A 20,317-nucleotide genomic window follows, 5' to 3' on the forward strand; every position below is an offset into this window, starting at 1 on the left:
CCAGCACTGCAACAGAGAAGTAAAATAATCAACTGTCACAGCGCTGATTGGGGGGTGGGGGAGGGTGTTAAGTGACATCAGTATGTGCCAAGTTTTCATGTCCTCACACTCTTTTAACTTTGTGTCAACTTGGTAATAGGTGTTCTTGTCCTCTGTTGATACATGTGTACACTGAAATGCGCAGAGATGGATCTGCTGACCCTTAGACAGTGAATACTTGGGATCCTGCTCCACAAATTCATGTTGAAAGAATGAATGAAAGCCCATGCTTTATTCACTACCTTGCTGAGCATAGATGTAAAAGACAGATGAAAAAAAAAATTCTGATGAATAACATCCTCCTTCCTAATATATCTTTAATGACTGAATGAGAATGACAGTGGGTGGCATCCCAATCCCTGGGTCAGGAAGATCCCCTGGAGAAGGAAATGGCAGCCCACTCCAGTATTCTTGCCTGGAGAATCCCATGGACAGATGGGCCTGGCGGGCTACAGTGCATGGGGTCTCGGAGTCAGACACCTCTGAAGCAATTTAGTACGTTCAGTGGTGTGGTGAATGTATAGCATGCTGTCTAGTTAGTCCCTGAAGTCCCCAATTTGGAGACATGAAAGCACTCCAGCCCGGCTCACCACCCATGAGCACCACCTTCCTGTTGGATTTCTGTTCATCTATCAGCTTCTGAATCTCCTGGTGTCACAGGGCAATACCTTCTCCAAGTGCCCTCCTGGCTCTCGGAAGTTAGTGGTATCCCCAGAGTGGCTCCTTTCCAGGTCCCTGGCACTTCCTAGACCATGAGAGCTCAGGAAGAGGGGATCCAACCCCTCCTCAGAGCTAGAGTCCCCTTTTCATGTCCAGCTCCTGCAAACTATCATGGTTTCTATTCATGAGACGGTTGGATGGCATCACCAACTCGATGGACCATGAGTTCGAGCAAACTCTGAGAGATAGTGACAGACAGGGAAGCCTGGCATGTTGCAGTCCATGAGGTCATAAAGAGTCGGACACGACTGAGCAACTGAATAACAACAACTCACTCCCCAAAAGCCTAATTTTACTTCTGTTTTTCAAATGATAGGTTTCCATGGCCTGTAGCAGAAGACGTTAGGACAGAATCCAAACCCTCAGTAACACGACATGGAGAATACAGATTTGAGAAACAGATGGTCTTACTTCCCAATAAAGGGGGGGGGGGGAATGATTTTACGCAGGTTGGAGTGGAACCAGTGAAGACTTGCCACTGTAGGTAACATTCCAACAAAACTTTGAGGCTATGAGTTATTCTCAGATAAGAAGCAACTTCTAACATTTTTATTTTTAGCAATTCCAGCACTACGTGCCAGTCACATACTTTACAGTGAAGCTCTCGAACCCTCCCTCCAACAACCCTACCATGGAATCTACTATTAACTGCACTTGATAGATTTGAAAACAGTCATGTGGGCTTTCTGGGGGCTAAGTGGTAAAGAATCCACCTGCCAATGCAGGAGACACGGGTTCAATCCCTGGTCCAGGAAGATCTCACATGCCATGAAACAGCTAAGCCAGGGTGCTACAGCTACTGAGCCTGAGCTCTGGAGCCAGCAAGCCACAACCACTGAGCCTACAGGCCCTGGAGCCTGTGTGTCACGAGAAAAGCCACTGAGATGAAAAGCCTAAGCACTGCAACTAGAGAGCAACCGCCCTGCTCGCTGCCACTAGAGAAAAGCCTGCTTGCAGCAACGAAGACCCAGCACAGCCATAAATAAATGAATAAAATTATATTTTTAAAAAAGAAAACTGAGTCAAGTAACTTTCCCAAGATTGACTCCAGGGACCACACTCCTAACCATTATTGTAGATTAGATTATGAAACTTTTATCTGTTGCCATGAGGATTCAACCAGATGCTTTTCCCTCTATTTATTTATTTTTTCCCTCTGTTTACAATGCCCTCCAGCAGCCCAGTGGTCTAACCAGCCCCTGCTTACTCAGGGGCCCAGGGCTCAGGGTTAGTCTACTTCGACTGCTCTAACAAAACACCATAGACTCAGTGGGCTGAACAGCAGAGAGCTATGTTCTCACAGTTCTGGAAGCTGGAAGTTCATGATCAAGGTGCCGGCAGGGTTGGCTCTCCTTGGCTTCCTGTTGGATTGCTAGTTGCCTTCCCACTGTGTCCTCACGTGGGCTTTCCTCTATGTGCACATTCCCCTGGAGCTTCACTGGTGTCTAAAACAGTAAAGAATCTGCCTGCAAAGCAGGAGACTCGGGTTTGATCTCTGGGTTAGGAAGATCCCCTGGAGAAGGGAATGGCAACCCACTCCAATATTCTTGCCTGGGAAATCCCATGGCTAGAGGAGCCTGGCGGGCTACAGTCCATGGGGTCACAAACAGTTGGACAGGACTGAGTGACTATCACTTTCATTTTCACTTTCTTCAACATCACCCTCAACTAAAAACACTTGCCTTCCCAAACTCCCTGGTAGCTGGGAGTTGGGTTCTCTGCTGCTTGCAGCCTAGAGGCATTTCTAAGTGCTTTATCTAAACAATCACTACAGGAAACTGAAAGCCACTGCCTTTGGGGATAGCAGATAAGCACTAGGGAAGGAGAAAACATTCACAAAGAAATGAACCATGTTCTGGATGCCCACAAGTCATCTTAACTGAGTGCTAAAATCTCAGTTTTCAGGAATCAGAAAAACTGTAAAAACCAGAAATGTGGGACTTCCCTGGTGATCCATTCATTAAGATTTTGCCTTCCAATGAAGGATATGTGGGTTGAGAAGCTAAGATCCTACATTGCCTCAAGGCCAAAAAACCAAAGCATAAAACAAAAGCAAAGTTGTAACAAATTCAATAAAGACTTAAAAAATGGCTGATTTCAAATTTTAAAAAAAAACACCAAAAACTTTATATAAAGGGTGAGATAGAGGTTGGAATTTGCAATATTAAACTAAGGGAAATAAATTTTTTATGCCTCATACTATTATATAGCCAAGGCAAATGTATACAATGAGTCCAAACCAAAATACAAAACCAATTTGTTCAGTGACTCAGTCATGTCTGACTATACAACCCCATGGACTGCAACACACCAGGCTTCCCTGTCCTTCACCATCTCCCAGAGTTTGCCCAAGTTCATGCCCATTGAGTCGGTGATGCCATCCAACCATCTCATCCTCTGTTCCCATTCTCCTCCTGCCTTCCATCTTTCTCAGAATCAGGGTCTTTTCTAATGAGTCAGCTCTTCGCATCAGGTGGCCAAAGTATTGGAGCTTCAGTTTCAGCATCAGTCCTTGCAATGAATATTCAGGACTGATTTCGTTTAAGATTGACTGGTTTGATCTCTTTGTTATCCAAGGGACTCTCAAGAGTCTTCTCCAGCACCATAATTCAAATGCATCAAGTCTTTGGTACTCAGCCTTCTCTGGGGTCCAACTCTCACATCCATACATGACTACTGGAAAAACCATAGTTTTGACTATACAGACCTTGGTCTGCAAAGTGATGTCTCTGCTTTTTTAATATGCTGTCTAGGTTTTAGTACTTAAATTAACAGCATCATTTTAACATGCTAAATCGTGTTTTACCAGATTAACCCACACATGTTAATATTAAGGCCCCGTAGCCTCAGGTCCTGTTCTGTATTTCAAATATTCTGTATTTTGTCTTTGGTGAGGCAGAGAACATCTATTTGTATAATAGGTTGCATGAAATGGCATTAATAATTTCCAAGCTTTGTTTCAAAGGAATCTGACTCCATAGCTTCACACTCAAAACTCTGCCAGTGGGCAACCTTCAATGCCAGTTTAATGTAGTGTCATTTGATGGCTACAAAGCAGTTTTGTCCCTTTGAACGGGAAGTTAACATTGTGACTTTATTGAAATATGCACTAAATAAGTATCTAATCCAATTATGACTGGAATTGGTTACAGAACATTTCTTCATGGTGCATTTACAATTACACACATAGCTAATGACCTCTCACCAAGCTGGCATGGCCTGCCTGACACAGGCCGCACACAGAACATGTGACCACTCTGCAATACATGACTGATGTCCAAGCCCATGGCTTTTCGAGGGCACAGGTGATGGTTTAGGCTACTCACTTTCCCTGATTGAACTCCCCAAAGATGTTCAGTTATATCCTATACTGGGACATTATTTGAGGCAGTCCAGAGAGCATTGACTAACACAGGTTTGAACTGCACAAGTCCACTGATTCAGGAGTTTCTTTTACTAAATACAGTACCTGCGTTTTCATTTTACAGATCTTATTTGTTTCTTTAAACATCTGCTTTCTTTCTATGTATTTATTTTTGGCTGTGCTGGGCCTTGATTGCTGCATGGGCTTTTTTCAGCTGTGGTGAGCGGGGTCTGCTCTCCGGTTGTGGTGCTCAGGCTTCTCATTATGGTGGCTTCTCTTGTTGCAGAGCCATGGCTCCTGGTGTGTGGGCTTCACCATTGCACACATGGGCTCTGGAGCACAGGCTCAATAGTTGCAGTGCACGGGCTTAGTTGCTCCTTGGCAGGTGAAATCTCTCCAGACCAGGGATTGAACCTGTGTCTCCTACATTACAGGCAGATTCTTTACCGCTTGCGCCACCAAGGAAGCCTGTTTGGCCTTTACTTGACCTGAATTCAATCTTAAACACAAGTTCAAACGTGGACACTTCTGATGATTGCAGTCCAACGCCAGCATCTTCCTGGGCCTTTCCTTATGTATTCACTCCTGTATGGCATAGAATCAACCACTCTCCTCTGCGTCCAACTGTGCCCTGTGCCACCTTCTATCACTGAAGAGGTAAGGGTTGAAAGCCTTCTTCGATCGCTCTCCATCAGCTAAACCACAGGTTCCTACTGTCACAGGTGAATCCTGGTTAGTGCTTGTATCCTAGGGTCTCGTACAAAGTGCAGGAGAGTTATTGTGGAACGTTTCTGAAAGAGAGGAAAGAAAGGAATAGGAAGCGGAAGAAGAGGAGGGGAAGAAGGAAAAGGAAGAAGGGGAGGAAGAAGAGAACACACTCCCAGCTTTTTCAGAGAGACTTATATTTTGAAGGGAGTTCTAGTCTTATAAATAAGACCCTGATCATGGACTCAGAGCTGCATCTAGCAGGAAGGGGTGCCTGGGGGTGGAGTGGGCGCAGCAGGTGGCGTGTCCTGGAGCCTGTCCACAGTCTGGCTCCCAAGAGGCCATTGTACACAACTCTTCCCAACTCATTTCCCTTTGGGAAACTTGAAAATCTTCCATTTATGCTGCTGAAACTTTCTCAAGAGCCAACTTTCCCAGCACACCATGGGCAACAAGATTTCTCTGTGACTGAAAGCAATGAAGTTTTATATCCCTAGGGAGAGAAGACTGTGTGGAGTGCAGAGGGACTCTCGAAGCGAAGCGGAGCCACGGTCAACCCACCAGGTTCAGGCCAGCCCTGGGTGGGTATCACCCATCTGCGCATGCTCAACATCACAGCCCTGGCCCCAGGATGCCTCTGGAGACCACATCTTTACCACCTTTTATCAAAGTCATCATGGAAGCCTTCAGGGAGATTTTTGTCTTCTTTTTCGTTGAGTGCTTCTAATCTGTTAGAAGCAGGCTGATAATAAAATTCACCATGTTAATAACTTACCAGTCCTAACAGCAAACAGTCGAACGGTCTCTTTGCTTAATATTTTCATGAGAGAATGTGCACGTGACCATGCAGCTTGGTGCCAGTTACATTTCTATTTACGTGGAGACTGGGGACAATTAGGACATTTATCTCACTTCATCACTAGTCACCCTTTCTCCCAGATTTCCCCTCCCTCTTCCCCAAAGAAATGAAAAAACGTTTTCATTATAAACTGCTATCTGTTGGTGAAAGCAGCTATTTTTAAAAAATGATGTCATAGCATCTAGAATGCTACATTGTTCTGGTTTCAGAAAATGCTCAATGGATTCTTTAGTTCTAGCTGTTTTCACATGTTAAGTGAACACGAAGTAACCTCCCTTCCTTATCTCCTATCTTCTTTTATTCATTTTCAGAACTGTCATCTGGGGCCTAGAGAAACTTCTGTAAGTTTATGTATTTTCCTACCCTTAAAATAATATCCGTTTTCATGTATTATATATGGATATAACCATTCTTTGTAGGATTTTAAATTACCATCTTTATAATTCCAACTTAGAAGAACTTTCCTGTTACATCAGCATATATTTAGGTAGCTTTCACTTGTTTTACAAAACCTAAATAAGTCCCACTGAATTATTTTCTATAAGAAATCTTCAGGAATAGAAAGTGCATTAAAAAAAAATTTACAAAAAGAAATAGAATAACCTGTCCAACAGAAAAAAAAAAAAAACCCCAACCACATAGCCACAAATGTTTATTATCTATCTGTGCAGAATTGGAGCATTGTCTTTAGAGATCTATTTTCTAGCTATATTCTTTTCACCAACATGTGGAATCAATTGCACTTTTGCAGGAACAATATTTTATGTGTGAAAAATAAAGAAACTTCAAGCTTAATTTTAACTCAGAGAATAATCTTAGGGTCTTCAATGAGTGTGACCCAAATGCCATGTTTAACATACAGAGTCTCTGTGTTTGTGAGTCTCCAGCTACGCGCATATAATAGGCATGAACTAGTGATAAATTGAATTAGTGCTGTGACAAGCACTGGAGGGAGAGCCTGGAAAACTCATGAGCCAGGCAATTAACCTTGCCTGAATCCTCCTCCGTGTTCTTGAGGTTTAATTCACCACACTTCCTCCCCAGTCCTCCAGCATGCGTGCACACACACATACTAGCACACACCCCTCCACTCCCTTTCTTTCCAAAGCATTTACTGTGCCTCTCAGCATCCACACGCCATGGTTAACATACTTTCCTACATTTATGCTCTTAGCCTCTTGCTTGAGTTGATCCCCAACTCTTCTTGGCTTTAGGTATTGGGTTGGCTAAAAAGTTCGTTAGAGCTTTCCATAAGAGCTTACGGAAAACTCAAATGAATTTTTGTCCAACCCCGTATCACCTAGCTATCTCTGAATCTTTCCTAAGTGCAGGGCTCACACTGTCACACCACGAGGACCTGGAATCCAGAGAAAATCTAGAATTCTCCTCACTAGCTTGTGTTGCTTTCAGATCATGAATCCCCCACTTTTGTGTAAAGAGTCCTGCTCATGCCATCTGCCCCCACTCACTGACATCTTCCTACATCCCTTGCTCATTCAAGAGCTATCCTGTGCTACATGGTTATTTTTTATTAATTTTTCTTTCTCTCCCTCTCTCTCTCTCTCTTTTGGAGAGGCCTTTACTACACAGCATGTGGGACCTTAGTTCTCCCACCAGGGATCAAACCTGTGCTCCCTGAAGTGGAAGCATGAAGTCTTAACCACTAGACCCGCCAGGTTAGTCCCATAGTCCTTGTCTTTAAATTGAGTTCAGCCTTTATTTGGATAATTTCAGTACCTATTTAGATAACCTGGCCAACACCTCAGTTTCTTGGAATGCTCAGCCTCAGTGTCCACCCTTTTCATCCCCTCAGACATCCATTGCCATGAACCCTCAACTGTTTCATCTCTGAAGTCTGACACACAAGCATACTATTATGCTTCTTATCTTCCTAGTTGTGAGTAACTATATCCATGGCAGCAAAACCAAGTACCTGAAAATGAGCAGCTTAAAACAACACAAATTTATTACTGTACCAGTTTCTAAGAGTCAGGAACCCAGGAGCAGCTTAGCGGGGTGGTCCTGGCTTAAAGTCTCTCTGGAGGCTACAGCCAAGATGCTCAGCAGAACTGGAGGCGTCTACCTCCTAGGTAAATCACTTCCTTACCAGGCAGACTCATTCATGTGGGTGGTTGGCAGGGACCTCTATTCCACGTGGCCCTCTCCATAGGAATTCTTTATTCTTTTTCCTTTTAAAAAATATTTTGGTCTGCCAAGCGGCATGTGGGATCTTAGTTCTCCAACCAGGGATGGAACCCACAACCCCTGCAGTGGAAGCTGGGCGTGTCAACCACCTGACCTCCAAGGAAGTCCCTCTTTTTGTTTTTGTTTCTCAGTAGGATTCTTGAGTGTCCTTAAGACATGGCAACTCAGTTGCACAAAGCAACAATGCCAAGAGAGGGCAAAGCACAAGAAAGATACAGCACCTTTTGTAATTTAGCATCTTCTACGTTTTTTTCTATCTGTTAGAAGAGAAACATTAGGTCCAGTCCGTGGTCAAGCAGGGTATTCCCTGGTGGCTCAGATAGTAAAGCATCTACCCAGAATGCAGGAGACCCGAGTTCCATCCCTGGGTTGGGAAGATCCCCTGGAGAAGGAGATGGCAACCCACTGCAGTGCTCTTGCCTAGAAAATTCCATGGGTGGAGGAGCCTGGTGGGCTACAGTCCATGGGGTCACAAAGAGTCAGACACGACTGAGAGAATTCACTTCACTATGGCCAAGGAGAGGGGAATTGGGCTCCCCTTTTGATGGGAATGCCAAAGAATTTGTAGACATATTTTAAATGACCAGAGTGCTTTTCATTATTCCAACTACACCTGTTCTTAGATTCATCGAGATTTTTAATCTCTTGAAATTTCTAATTTCTCTCTATTTCCCCAGTCCATTTTCACTTCCTTCCACTTATATTCTATTAATAGACTCCATCTAATCCATCACGTCCTCTAGCCTCTTGTTCATCTCCTCATTCTTTGGTCCTGACATCCCTTAATTGCTCCCACCTGAAGGGGAAGAAAGAATAGCTTTGGTTCAAATTAACCATCCACCTGACCATCACTCAGGCATCTGAGTGCTACAGACGATTACCACCAAACAGGAGCAACCTGGTGTTCTGACATGGCCCCTCGGCACATCCAGCGTTCCTTCTGCTTTCCAGTCGCCACAGAGGCTGTTTCGACCCTTGCACGGGTCCCTCACACCTCCTTCAACACCAGGGATCAGTCATTCTCAGTTCCTCCCTTCCCACGCCTTGCACGGTGCCTTCATCCTCCTCCCCATTCATCTGAAACCTCCCCACACACTCGCAGTGGAAGAGTGAAGAGGTACTTTATCCAAGACCCACCCCTCTACGGGGGCTTCCCTGGTGACTCAGACATTGAGGAATCTACCTGCAATACGGGAGACCTGGATTCAGTCCCTGGGTTGGGAAGATCCCCTGGAGGAGGGCATGGCAATCCACTGCAGTATTCTGGCCTGGAGAATCCCATGGATAGAGGAGCCTGACAGGCTACAGTCCGTGGGGTCACAAGGAGTTGGACGTGACTGAGTGACTAAACTCACACACAACTCTCCATGAGTAGACACTCAAGGAATCTGTCTTTTCAAAAAGGACCTGACTTTCCCTAGTGATCCAGTGGTCCAGTGGAAGACTTCACCTTCCAAAGTAGGTGATCCCTGGTCAGGGAGCTAAGATCCCATATGGCGGTCAGCCCAGAAACCAAAACAAAAGCAATATTGTAACAAATTCAATAAAGACTTTAAAAATGTCCACATTAAAAAATCTTAAACTTTTTATAAAAAATTAAAAAGGACCTGAACCCTGGATCAGACCTGCCCATCTCAATCATCTTTCTTCCCTGTCTTCAGCTTCCCTCTAACTAACTCCTTCCCAGCAGTTTTCCCACAGCCTCAAATGTCCTCTCCCAGAAAAAGACACCCCTCCCAGCCCACATCCTCCTCAGGTGAACAAGCTGCCACTCTTCATGCTGAGAGTTCTAGAACCAGCGACAGAGGTCTCTGCCCTCCCCTCCTCACTCCCTTTCACTTCCACAGCCCTCTCAGCACCGCTGACTCCCCTCTTGCCAAGGTCGCCTCCACACTGCTGTTCATCTCATCTTCCTCAAGGTCCTCCCAGCATGGACACCGGAGGCCACTCACATGTAAGAAGTCTCCCCTCCTCAACCTTCTGTGTCCAGCCCCTGCTGCAGGCAGGCTCTTGGTCCACCAGTTTGTGGATGTTTAGGCTTCCTCAGAGTTCTGCCCACAGCCCTGTTTGTTTCTTAGCCTTCATGGCTTAGTCACCTTTGTGGCTTTAAATACCATCCCTAAGCTAAGAAATCACGTTTGTATCTCCAGCTCCTATTTCTCACCTGAGCTTCAGTCTTAGACACAGTGTCTTAGGACCTCGTAGGTCCTGAATCTGTAACATGGAGGCAATCTAGTCAGTGAATCAAAGCAAGGGCTCTGCCATACTTCTAGTGTCAACTATCCTGCTGCTGAACTGTGGGACTTGGGTATATTATTTCATCTCTCTGTAAGTCATTCTCCTCAAGGGTAAAGTGGGGGATAACAACAGCCCAACTGTTAAGGTAACTGTGAATAAGTCAGTTCATGCAAAGCCTTTGGCATGATGCCTGGTGTATGGTACCAGGGCTCAGAAATGGGAGTTATTGGGACTTCCCTCGTGGTCCCATGGTTAAGATTCTGCAGGGGGCCTGTGTTCAATCCCTAGTCAGAGAACTAAGATCCCGCATGCCACAAGGACCTACTGTACAGCACAAGAAAATGCACTCAATATGTTGTAATAACCTATAATAGATGAGAGTGTAAAAAAATATACATTTTTTTTTACTGTGTACCTGAAACTAACACAACATTGTAAATCAATTATATGTCAATACTAATTTTTTCTTTTAAATTAGGACCAACCAACTTAAGTATCTATGCCCTGACAAAATAATAAATATATACTAAGAGAAAATAATTTTAATTTTTTAATATAAAAAATACGAGTTATTACTGTGATGATTAAATGAGACAATACAGGTACAGCCTATGGCTCACAGAAGTGCTGAAGAAAGACTACCTGGTATTATTACATCAACCTGAATGTCTCTCCCGCCCTTTCTGTCTCACTCTGACAAGCCTGCACCTCCTCTAGCATTTCCTCCTTCAGTCAACAGGCCTTAATCTCCATCCAAGCAATCACCAGTTCTAACTGTTCCACCATATTACTCCCTAACTGCTCTCTAATCAGTCCACGTCTTCCGCCCTGTCCCATCCCATCAGTGTCTCTTCCCCAGATGACTGCAAAGCCTCCCCACCTAGTCTTCTGGCCTCTGGCCCTGCCCCTAGCCAATCCATTCTCCATACTGCAGCCAGAGCCATCAGTCCAAGCTGCACATCCAATCAGGTAATTTCCCTGAGGGCTTTGCATTGCCCTCAGGCTAAAGTCCAACACTCTTAATTAGATTACAAAGTCATTTAGGGTATAAACAGAGCCAATTCCCAAGCTTGGTGACTTCTACTTTCTCTGCTTTCTCTAGCCTCTGTGTCCTGTGTTAGTTAGTTAGTCACTCAGTTGTGCCCAATTCTTTGTGACCCAACGGACTGCAGCCCGCCAGGCTCCTCTGTCCATGAGATTTTCCAGGCAAGGATACTGGAGCGGGTTGCCATTTCCTTCTCCAGGGGATCTTTGCAACCCAGGGATCAAACCCAGGTCTCCTGCACTGCAGGCAGATTCTTTACTGACTGAGCTACAAGGGAAGCCCAACCATCTCACCTGGCCAATCCTCTCACACTTGTCCTTTAGTTCTTAACTTGGATCACACCTCCTCCAGGAAGTGTACACAACTGTCCCCAAGCTAGATTAGGTATTTGCTCCAATTTACTCTCCCAGAACCATAGTCTCTTCATGTTACAATGATCCTGCTGTTAGAATTGCCTGTTTAGTTTCTCCCCACCTTTAGCCCACACAGATCACCAAATAATGGTTGAATGCATTTTTGAGCAACAAACGAACAGCTGTCCTTCACCTGAATGGCCTGCGACACTGTTGATGACTCTCACCATAACGTGGGTGGCCCTCTCCCAACCTCTCCCTGACAACATCTGTATAGGTGGGAAGCTGGAAGACTTGAGTCTATGTCCTGTCTGCTATTGACTAGCAGTGCAATCTTGGGTATCAGTTTCCTCATTTAAAAAAGATGGAGTTGGGGGCTTCCCTGGTGGCTCAGTGGTGGAGAGTTCCTCTGCCCATGCCAGAAGACACAGGTTCGATCCCTGGTCTGGGAATAAGATCTCACATGCCTCGGGCAGCTGGGCATATGCTCCTCAACTACTGAGACTGTGCTCTGGAGCCTGGGAGCCATGGCTGCTGAGCCGACTTGACGTGACTGCTGAAGGCCGAGCCCCCTAGAGCCCATGCTCCACAACAAGAGAAGCTCATGCAATGTAAGTAGAGAGCAGCCCCGGCTCACTGCAACAGGGGAGAAGCCCTTGAAGCAACAAAGACCCAGCACAGCCAAAAATAGAAATAAAAATAGATAAGTAACGGAGTGGGAGATGGGGGGACGGTTCAGGAGGGAGGGGACATACGCATACCTGTGGCCAATTCATGTCGCTATGTGGCTGAGGCTGACACAACATTGTAGAGCACTTGTCCTCCAATAATTGTATTTTGTTCTATACTTCTCAATATAGTACAATTATAATCTTTGATAATTATTAATTCTCAAAAAATAAACATTGAAAAAAAATTTTTTAAGTGAAATCACAACTTCTCTGGTGGTCTAGTGGGTAAGACTCCATGCTTTTACTGCAAGGGCGCTGGTTCCATCCCTGGCCAGGGAACTAGTATCCCATATTCAGTGCAGCAGCTCAGGCCCCTCATCCCCTACCCCAAACAAAAACAAAAACCCTAAAGATGATAATCTTTAAAAATAAATAAAAGAAACTACCCTGATGGTCCAGTGGCTAAGAATCCGCCTTGCAACGCAAGGGACATGGATTCAGTCCCTGGTTGGGGAACTAAGATCCCACGTGCCACAAAGCAACTAAGCCCATGTGCCACTAATAAATAAATATATAAAAACCTAAAAACGAAAATGATTTATCTGTTCAAGGTTATCCTTCATCATCTATCCCTCTTGTCTGGAGAAATACAGCCCTCCTGCTCCAAGCCTGGCATGGCCTCAGATACTCTGCTGGGGTTGTGTGAACCAAATCCAGCATGCCCAATTACTAGATCTAATCAGTTCAGCGGCAGGCAGATTCTGCAGGATGGAACCATTCAGTGTGCAAGCCCAAGTGGGTTTTAAGAATGACAGATTGATTTTAGCTTCCTGAAAACAAATTTAAATTGATGAGACCTTAATGAATTCTTTCTCCCATTCCTGGGGGGGTTCCCATAATGCTTTAATCACACTGTGAATAAGAACTGTGTGCCAAGTTCTCTAATACTGAGAAGGCACTGGCTTTCCCCTGCTGAAGAATTGTGCACTTGCTAACAGAGAACAGTTTCAGGGTCTAAAGGAAATTGTCTGTTTCCACTTTAATCATCAAGAACTCTCTCTCCAACTTCTCTAAGTCAACTGACCAACAAGAATTTATTTAGTCCGAGTTATCTATATCATCCTAGGTTCTTGGTGGGGAGTAAGAGTGTATAATCCACTGTTTCTCATTCATTTCTTCAGTGAGTATGTATTGAGCCCTACCTCTGTTCAAAGCACCATTCAAAGGTTTTGGGGTACATTATAAACAAAATAGAAAAAAAAACCCTACCTTTCTGGGGGTGTTCTATTTGAGAGAGACAGAAAAAACAATAAATCAAATGAGTAAATTATATGACATAAATAAAGTTTTAATTGCTGTGGAACAACTGTGGAGCAAGGGAGTGAGGCATCTACTATGAATGTATGTGTGTGTTCAGTCATGTCTAACTCTTTGCAACCCCATGGACTGTACCCCACCGGGCTCCTCTGTCCATGGGATTCTCCAGGCAAGAATACTGAAGTGAGTTGCCCTGTCCTTCTCCAGGGGACCTTCCTGACCCAGGGATCGAATACGCATCTCTTGCTTCTCCTGCATTGGCAAGCAGATTCTTTACCACTAGCATCCCTTGGGAAGCCCAGACTATGACTATCAGTTTCAAATAGGGTACCTGACTTGATTAGGCATCTTGTCAACCTCAGCTGATTAAAACCATGCAGCCCAGATTGGGTCAGTGAAGCAGCTGAGATGAAGAAAGCAGCTGTGAGTTCAAGAGATGAGAGAAGCCAAGAAAATCTAAAGTGGCACAAAACGTATCTCTAATACACCATTGACAGACTGGAACCAACTGGTACCAACTCACTAGAGCCAAGAATGCATGTTTCTTCCCAGTTTGGTGTTGTCATGTTGCAATCGGCCATGATAAGCATATTTACACCACAGAAGTTGGCAAACCCTTACAAAAATATTTTGTAATTTTATTTATATATTTATCTTTGCGCTTGGTCTTTGTTGCTGTTGTGGCAAGTGGGGGCTGCTTTCTCATTGTGGTGGCTTCTCTTGTTGCAGAGCTCGAATTCTTGGGTGCACAGGCCTCTGGCTTAGTAGCTGCTCAGCATGTGGGATCTTAATTCCCAGACCAGGGTGTGAACCTGTGTCCCTCACACCAGGATGCAGATTCCTAACTACTAGACCACCAGGAAAGTCCCCAAATCAGAGTTTTAAAAAAACAGCAGTACTGTTTGTTAGACATTTCTCAGCATACCCTTTGAGTGGATCCCACCCTCCAACCACACCCAAAAGGAATGCGAATGTTTGCCCTTTGTAATAAGCACAGAGGGCAATTAAGGTAATACTTATGAGGAGAGATCACTGCAGCTAAGTTTCAGGGGAAGGCCTTTTGGAAGAGCGTCTCTTGAAGGAGGAGCTAGGTAGAATTTGCCTAATTGAAAGGAAAGAGAGGACACAGTGGTTAAAAGCAGATTGCCTGGAGAATTGGGCTAATAGGGTGGAGAACTGGGCTGATGAGCAGACACCAAATTGACACTGAATTCAGCTTCTAACAAGGTGGGATGGTGCTTTCCAAAACTGGATTAAAATTATCTTGTCTCTCACGCCCCCACCAAAATCATTCCTAGCTCTCTGAAAGCTTTGCAAACCTTGATGAACAGGGTCCACATGTATCTTTAGGAATAGAATGTGGGCTCAGCATCTGTTTGATTGGCACTCTGAATTTTTCTCCATGGAAACATGAGCTGGTAAATAGAAACTAGAAAGCTGAATATCTGGGTTCTTTTCCTTTCTCTCTAACTTCTTGGCTTAGTAACATCAGGCAAGTTATCTCATTGCTCGATTTCCCCCACTTTAAATTTATAAATTCACATTCCTCACTCATTGATAGATAAAGATGTACAATATCATCTTCGGGAAGTATTCCAAGCTCTTTTAAGAAAGATAAACAGTGACAAGCTTATGAGAAGTGGGATCATTTTCTTTTTATTCCAAATATGAATAGAAACATCCTTGAAAAGCTCAAAAAGGAAGAAAAATCTTTATTAAATGTTTCCGTTGCCAGGAGAGCCTTTTTCTTTCATCCTTTCTGCCTTCAGACCTTAAATTTGCGAAAAGAATGCCCACACCAGGCTGTGATCAGGCTATACAGTATTAGAAATAATACGGCATGAAGGGGGTGCCCTGCTTAGGCACCCTGATTCAGCGTGACATACATTTTCTCTCAAATTCTCTAACTTAGCATCATTCCTCTTCTGTGACAGCCCAACCTAGATGACCCCAAACTAAGCAATTTGCTTAGTTTCAACTTACACTGGTGCCTCAGGCATGGTGGGAGAAAAAGGCATACCACTTGGCAGATCGATTACCTTTAAATTCTTCATCAACAACATCAGATTGGCATTCAAGGCCCACTCAAGGCTACTATGCTTTTCTGATGTGATTTTGATCCTTCTCCTCACAAAAACAGCTGTGTAACTTCACATCTCCCTTCACCTTCAGCTAATAGCTGTCTTAGTCAATTTGGGCCGCTACAACAAAAAATTTCATAGGGTGAACGACTACAATAGTAAATATCTGTTTCTCACAGTTTCGGAGGCTGGGAAGTCCAAGATCACTCTCCTTGGGCACAGAATTTACATGGGCACCAAGAAATCATGTCCAACTCTTTGTGACCCCATGAACTGTAACACCTAGGCTCCTCTGTCCATGGGGATTCTCCAGGCAAGAATACTGGAGTGGGTATTCTTCCCAAACCAGGGATCGAACCCAAGTCTCCTAAATTGCAGGCGGATTTTTTTATTCATCTGAGCCATCAGGGAAGCCCCAAAGTTTTAATATAATATATTAAACAGACAAAAACAACACCAAAAAAGTGATGAGCAAAAATCACATTTTTTTTTCAGTTGTACCTCAAAGCATGTGGGATCTTAGTCCTCCGACCAGGGATCAAACCTGTGCTCCCTGCAGTGGAAGATTGGAGTCTTAACCAAAGGACGACCAGGCAAGTCAACACAATTTTAAGTAAAGATTGAAACCTTTACTTTCATGATACTGCCTTATTCACCTTACCCTAATCCTGATGTTGTTTCCAATAAAACTTTATAAAACCAAGCAGCTGACCTATGGACCATAATTTGCCATTTTTTTTTTTTTTTAAAATATGAATCTCAGAGACTTCCCTGGCAATCCAGTGGTTAAGACTCCATGCTTCCATGGCAGGGGATGAGGGTTCAATTACTGGTCAGGAATCTAAGATCCTGCAGTCAAAAATAAAATTTTTTTAAATTAAAAAAATATATGAATCTCAATTTCTGAAGCTTTTGGGGAACTGTTAAAATTTGCCTCACCTTCCTCCCAGCCCTGGGAGGGGATCCTTCTATCACTATCATGAAGATCTGCTAAGAAGCCTCCAGGAACTGAGTGGGGGTGCCCTTTTGCCTGAAGGTAATGGACCAACCCTGGAGGGGAGGAAGGATTCTGAGCTCAGTACAGAGTCAGTCTGTCAATTAGATGGCTGTTTCACCAGGTTGGTTCAAGCACCCCTCCCTTATGGTCCCCCAGGAGCCGATGAACACTTTGCAAGCTGCATATGCATGTATTACGTTTCACTGCAACATTTATTTGTAGGCTGTGCTCTCCTTGAAGGCCAGATTGCGTCTTGATCCTTGACTCTGGTGCCCGAGGTATCGTAGATGCCTGGGGTGCCTGGGGATTCAGAACTTCACATTTTTATCCATGTTTTGGGCTGTCAACTCATGGACTGAGTTCTACTGACTATCCCCTCAGTCTGCAGAGCTGTTTGGTGGTTGTTCTTGTTTGGAGGGTGGTAATTAATAGCTCCAGAAAGAATGAAGAGGCCGAGCCAAACTGAAAATAATGCCCAGTTGTGGTTGAGACTGGTGATAAAAGTAAAGTCCAATGCTTTAAGAACAATATTGCATAGGAACCTGGAATGTTAGGCCCATGAATCAAGGTAAACTGGAAGTGGTCAAATAGGATATGATAAGAATAAACACTGACATTTTAGGAATCAGTGAACCAAAATGGACCAGAATGGGCAAATTTAAATCAGAGACCATTATATCTGCTACTGTGGGCAAGAATCCCTTAGAAGAAATGGAGTAACTCTCATAGTCAACAAGAGAGTCTGAAATTGCAGTACTTGGGTGCAATCTCAAAAATGACAGAATGATCTCTGTTCGTTTTCAAGGCAACCATTCAATAACACAGTAATCTGTCTATGTCCCAACCACTAATGCCAAAGAAGCTGAAGTTGAACAGTTCTTTTTTTTTTTTTTTGGCTTTTATTTTTATTTTATTTTTTTACTTTATAATATTATATTGGTTTTGCCATACACTAACATGAATCCACCACAGATGTACATGTTTCCCAACGTGAACCCCCTCCCACCTCCCTCCCCAAACCATCCCTCTGGGTCGTCCCAGTGCACCAGCCCCAAGCATCCTGTATCATGCATCGAACCTGGACTGGCAATTCACTTCTTATATGATATTACACATGTTTCAATGCCATTCTCCCAAGTCATCCCACCCTCACCCTCTCCCACAGAGTCCATAAGACTGTTCTATACATCTGTGTCTCTTTTGCTGTCTCGCATACAGGGTTATCATTACCATCTTTCTAAATTCCATATATATGCGTTAATGTGTGTGTGCTCAGTCGTGTCCGACTCTTTGCCACCCCATGGACTGTAGCCCACCAGGCTTCTCTGTCCATGGGATTCTCCAGGCAAGAATACTGGCGTGGGTTGCCATTGCCTTCTCCAGGGGATCTTCCTGCTCCAGGGATTGAACTTGCCTCTCTTGCGTCTCCTGCACTGGCAGGTGGGTTCTTTATCACTAAGGCCACCTGTAAGTAAAATTTCTTATGAAGAATTTTTTTTAAAAGATACCATGAAAGCAATTTTAAAAGAAGTGACAAACTAGGAATAAATGCTTGCAGTATTCATGACATTCAAAATGTTAATATCTTAAGTATATAAAGAAATATTATAAATCAATAAGAAAAGTTTCAGTTTCAGTTCAGTCCCTCAGTCGTGTCCGACTCTGCAACCCCATGAATCGCAGCACGCCAGGTCTCTATGTGTGTTAGTATACTGTATTGGTGTTTTTCTTTCTGGCTTACTTCACTCTGTATAATAGGCTCCAGTTTCATCTGCCTCATTAGAACTGATTCAAATGTATTCTTTTTAATGGCTGAGTAATACTCCATTGTGTATATGTACCACAGCTTTCTTATCCATTCATCTGCGGATGGACATCTAGGTTGCTTCCATGTCCTGGCTATTATAAACAGTGCTGCGATGAACACTGGAGTACACGTGTCTCTTTCAATTCTGGTTTCCTCGGTGTGTATACCCAGCAGTGGGATTGCTGGGTCGTATGGCAGTTCTATTTCCAGTTTTTTAAGAAATCTCCACACTGTTCTCCCTAGTGGCTGAACTAGTTTGCATTCCCACCAACAGTGTAGGAGGGTTCCCTTTTCTCCACACCCTCTCCAGCATTTATTGCTTGTAGACTTTTGGATAGCAGCCATTCTGACCAGCGTGAAATGGTACCTCATTGTGGTTTTGCTTTGCATTTCTCTGATAATAAATGATGTTGAGCATCTTTTCATGTGTTAGTTAGCCATCTGTATGTCTTCTTTGGAGAAATGTCTATTTAGTTCTTTGGCCCATTTTTTGATTGGGTCATTTATTTTTCTGGAATTGAGCTGCAGAAGTTGCTTGTATATTTTTGAGGTTAATTTTTTGTCGGTGCTTCATTTGCTATTATTTTCTCCCATTCAGAAGGCTGTCTTTTCACCTTGCTTATAGTTTCCTTTGTTGTGCAGAAGCTTTTAATTTTAATTAGGTCCCATTTGTTTATTTTTGCTTTTATTTCCAACATTCTGGGAGGTGGGTCATAGAGGATCCTGCTGTGATTTATGTTGGAGAGTGTTTTGCCTATATTCTCCTATAGGAGTTTTATAGTTTCTAGTCTTACATTTAGATCTTTAATCCATTTTGAGTTTATTTTTGTGTATGGTGTTAGAAAGTGTTCTAGTTTCATTCTTTTACAAGTGGTTGACCAGTTTTCCCAGCACAACTTGTTAAAGAGATTGTCTTTACTCCATTGTATATTCTTGCCTCCTTTGTCAAAGATAAGGTGTCCATAGGTGTGTGGATTTATCTCTGGGCTTTCTATTTTGTTCCATTGATCTGTATTTCTGTCTTTGTGCCAGTACCATACTGTCTTGATGACTGTGGCTTTGTATTAGAGCCTGAAGTCAGGCAGGTTGATTCCTCCAGTTCCATTCTTCTTTCTCAAGATTGCTTTGGCTGAAGTTGAACTATTCTATGATGACCTACAAGACCTTCTAGAACTAACACCAAGAAAGATGTTCTTTTCATCATAGGGGACTGGAATGCAAAAGTAGAAAGTCAAGAAATAACTGGAGTAACAGGCAAGTTTGGCCTTGGAATACAAAATGAAGCAGGGCAAAGGCTAACAGAGTTTTGCCAAGAGATTGTGTTGGTCATAGCAAACACCCTCTTCCAACAACACAAGGGAGGACTCTACACATGGACCTCACCAGATGGTCAATACCAAAACTAGACTGATTATATTCTTTGCTGCCAAAGATGGAGAAGCTCTATACAGTCAGCAAGACTGGGAGCTGACTGTGGCTCAGATAATAAACTCTTTATTGCAAAATTCAGACTTAAATTGAAGAAAATAGGAAAAACCACTAGACTTTTCAGGTATGGCTTAAATCAAATCCCTTATGATTATATAGTGAAAGTGACAAATAGATTCAAGGGATTAGTTGATAGAGTGTCTGAAGAACTATGGATGGAGGTTTGTGACAATGTACAAGAGGTAAGGATCAAAACCATCCCCAAGAAAAAGAAATGCAAAAAGGCAGAATCATTGTCTGAAGTGGCCTTACAAATAGCTCAGAAGAGAGGAGAAGCAAAAGGCAAAGGAGAAAAGGAAAGATATATCCATCTGAATGCAGAGTTCCAAAGAATAGCAAGGAGAGATAAGAAAGCTTTCCTCAGTGATCAGTGCAAAGAAATAGAGAAAAACAATAGAATGGGAAAGACTAGAGACCTCTTCAAGAAA

The sequence above is a fragment of the Capra hircus genome, chromosome 8 (assembly GCF_001704415.2).
Source record: "Capra hircus breed San Clemente chromosome 8, ASM170441v1, whole genome shotgun sequence".
Lineage (NCBI taxonomy): Eukaryota > Metazoa > Chordata > Mammalia > Artiodactyla > Bovidae > Capra > Capra hircus.